Source organism: Manis javanica, chromosome 9, assembly GCF_040802235.1.
Source record: "Manis javanica isolate MJ-LG chromosome 9, MJ_LKY, whole genome shotgun sequence".
Taxonomy (NCBI): Eukaryota; Metazoa; Chordata; class Mammalia; order Pholidota; family Manidae; genus Manis; species Manis javanica.
This window is the reverse complement of record NC_133164.1, coordinates 74,997,162-75,001,171: the sequence shown is the minus strand read 5'-3', so window position 1 is coordinate 75,001,171 and position 4,010 is coordinate 74,997,162.

Genomic DNA, 4,010 nt, shown 5'->3' with positions numbered 1-4,010 from the left:
TATGAAAAAACACTGTATTGTGATTGTGGAAAATGTTGCCCCCTTTGAAAATGCTATAAAACCTTCTGGCTTTGTGTGCTCAGGGTCCTTGTTGAGACCCGCTGAGTCGGGCTAACTTGGACCCCAGCTAGCTGGTTCCTGAATAAATTCCTCTTGCTTATTGCATCAAGAGACGCCTTTCGTGAGTGATTTGGGTTGGCGTCCTCCTCTGGGAAAATCCAACAAGCCGAGGATTTTATATGCATCAAAAGTGAATTTCAAGAATAAAGATTATACACACACAAAAAAAATTTCCTGCAGTTCAGTTTCAGGGATATAGGAACATATCTATTTAATTCTACTTAGGTTATACATTATACACAGTACTTGCTACCTAGTGTGTTTCTAATAAATGTAATTCCTTTTTACATTTGAATTTTTAAAAAGAGAATAAAGGTTAAAGACAATTGTTATCAACATGTGGGGATTTTACTTCCCATGACTTCTTCCAGAAAACAAGCTTCAAACAATCAAAATGACTGGGGAGAGACAGGGACATAAAGACAAGTGGTGAACATCAGATATAGTTTCTTTTAAACTAAGACCAAGTTAACGTTAAAAAAAAAAGAGTAAAGAAAATAATGGGTATACACTCTGGCAAAACAGATGTAGAACAACTTTTTTTTAATGGGGAAAAAATGGAAAAGACAGATGCAAAAACAAATTGTTTTCAATAAGCATATTGGTAGCAGTGTTATTTGTAGTGTTGTTCTAATACTGTTTCATGTACAGCAGGGGCAAACTAATAACTGGGGTATTCTAATTCCATCAGTTCTTTGTACCTGACAGCAGAATTCTTGGTGTAGAAGAAACGAGATACAGACAGTGGTATGCAAGCTGACCCAGGCCTGCTCACTAAAGCCACTTTGTGCACCTTCTCCCAACTCCACATGCAGTAATATTTTATTGGTAACCACTTTAAGTCAGCCATGGTGGGGGCATGTACAGCATGGAAGTTTGTGGAAGGGATCAGAATATGCCATCCCCAAATAATGCCACTTTGGTATAAGGATTATTTTTATCTGAAGGCAACTGGAAAGCAGCAAACACAGCAGGAGCAATCTGTCCTCCCCTATCTACCTAAAAGCAGGACATGAGTTTCCCTTCCATTTGTAAAGGTGTCCCCAGTCCTGTACAAGGATGAGAACTAAGGAGACAATTCTTATCACCTGAGATAACTTGAGATTGTGTGACAAACCTTACTGTAACTCTGGGGAGGGCAAATCTTGGGGCAAAATACCTAGCTGAAACCAAGATCAGTCAAATGGAGAAATAAAGTTTAAAACCCATTCTCTCTCTCTCTCTCTCTCTCTCTCTCTCTCTCTCTCTCTCTCCCTCTCTCATCTCTCTCTCTCTCTCCTGCTGTAGGAGAAGCAAGCAAATCCTCCCCCCAACCTCTCTGGTCCACATAAGCCCTCTCCACCCCTTGGAAACACCTGTTGATATGGAGATGCACTGAAGCCAGGCAAGAGATTCTAGAAATTTTGCAATTTTACCCACACTTACTAAGCCAACCTTATTTATCATACATTTTACCATACATTACTGCCTTCCCACAATTTACCAAATCTCCTTTTTCCTTTGCTAGTTTCTTCTCCACATTTTATCATCCTCTTAAAATGGTGTACAAGCCCCTGGGCCTAACTGCTTCTCTAGGTTTCCGTTTCTTTTGTAGAAGGCCTAAGAGTACATGCAAATAAAACTTTTCTCATGTTAATCTGTCTTTTGTGACTTTGATTCACAGGCCCTGTTGAAATAGGGCAGGGACATGGAAGGAGCATCATGATTAACTTTTCCTGCCTGTAATAAAAAGTGCTAAGATGTAAACAGTATAGTAAGAATAGGAGGGACTCCATCATAAGGCTAAGATTCCATTTAAAAAATGAGGGAGTTATGAGGAAAGATTCCAAACTTATTTTTAGGTAATCAGCCAACAGCTTATCTTAAGGCAGGGCCAGCAGTCCTAACTGATAATGTTCCCAATGCTTGATAGTAACCACTATCTTGGAGGAGAACAAGATCAATAAATTCCTTGCGTTAAGTTTATCTTATAGAATAATCTAGAGGACTATCTGTGGGTAGCGACATGTCTCTCACCAGAGAGACATCATGAGACCACATGTCAAGCCTGTACACAGCCCCCACTGCCACCTTTGACCCATTCTTGAAAGCCTTGAGACAGAATCCTAAGCCCAAAAGTATATGCCTCATCTCTGAGGTTGCCTGTGCTCCCCTTTATTCAATTGTTCAATTTTTTGCTTTAAATAAAGACTCCTCACTGCTCAACTTAGCATGTTTTGTCTCTGCACTCTTCCCGTGGTAAGCGTTTTTGTTACTTTGCTATTTCATTCCATTTCCTAGACTTAAGCACAAGTCTTCACTCTCTCTGCTCTACTTCAGACAAGTAGGGAAGGGCTACTGAGAGCTCTGTCTTGGGCTTGCAAGTTCCCACTGCCTGGGTGACCCAGACAGGACTGCAGCTGTATGATCCTGCCCTTTAGTAGCCTGCCTGAAAAATCTCCTTTCTTTGTCTCTGAGAAGTTCTCAGAACATAATCATATTGCATCCAGTGCTCTGCAGTTTCCCAAAATCCTGAGGTGGTAGGGGCTTAGTTCCAATGCCATGCAGTTCCTAGCAGACCCTAGATGCCAGGTGACCCAGGCTTCAAGAGTTGGCAAGAGATTTGCCCTATACCAAGCAAGAGTTTAATGAGCTTCCCTTTCCTCCCTTTGCTCTTCTTTGTTCTCTTCGGCTTGCAGGGTTGCTGCCACTTGCTGCTGCTCTCACTTTAATCAGTTCCTTCCTTATCTACACTCCTCTGACATGTTCAAGAATTCTTTCTCAATCAGAGTCAAGAACCCTTCCCCATCCAAGTTGAGGTTCCACCTAGTGCCCAGAGAAAAACCTCCCCAGAAACAGATAAGAAGGAATTCATTAAACCGAGTGGAGAAGCGGATGTCAGCAGGTGTACAGGCAGCAGAGAGCAAGGAAGAACAGAGGAAGGAAAGGGAAGTTATTGAACTCCTGCTTAACATAGGGAAGATCCCTTGCCAACTCCTAAAGCCAGGATCCCCTGTCATCCAATGTCCACTTGAATCTGCACAGTGAGGGAACTAAGCCCCTACAACCCCAGTGTTACTGGCTGAGGTACTGTTATCCCCAGGATCATTTCTTGGAGGTGATACTGCGGTTCTTGTTTGCAGAGTTGAAGAATGAGCTTCACAAACACCCAAGGTAGGAGAGCCAGGGAGAGGCTTTTATTTAGAAATAAAGTGTGAGGAAAGAGCTCCCAGCTCACACCAGGAGAGAACAAGAGAGCCCGGGATGGTGAGTTGTCTAGGGGATTTATAGGCAGCACAGAATTTGGGGGAACTGAGGGCTTAGGGTGTGGACTTGTACCACCTGCCCTGCCTTCAAGGTGGCCTGGGTTGTTGTCTGTTTGCCAGGGCTGTTTACAGTGAAGTTATGGGTTATGCTGAGATACCCTTGTGAAACACTCAAACATTCCAGGCCAAGTTGCCCCTGGCCTTTTGACCTTTAACTGATCTCACTGAAGATGTTTATATTCCTAGTCTGGTATCTTTACCCTAGAGAATTAGTGTGACCTTGACTTTGCATAATGCTTAACACAGTTTTGATAGGGACTTCTTTACATTGTTACATTGCTCTGACTGTAAATATACTGCCTTGCTTTTTCCAGAGGCCCTCACCCTACTCTGACTATACCCAAGGTCTACGTCTCAGAGGTGAAGAGGAATGAAGCAAACAGGCAAGAGTATGGAGCAACCAGCAAAGCTTTTAAGAATGGAAAGAAGAGGACTTCTGCTTATCTTATCATGAGGGACTCCAAGGGAGGAAGCCACTTAGGTGGTGGTGTCTAGGGGATTATAAGCACTGGAAAGAAGGAAGTCCACCTGGTTGCCTAGGACTTGTTGCTAGGGCTGGGCAGGAATCAGAAACCCCCCTTGTTT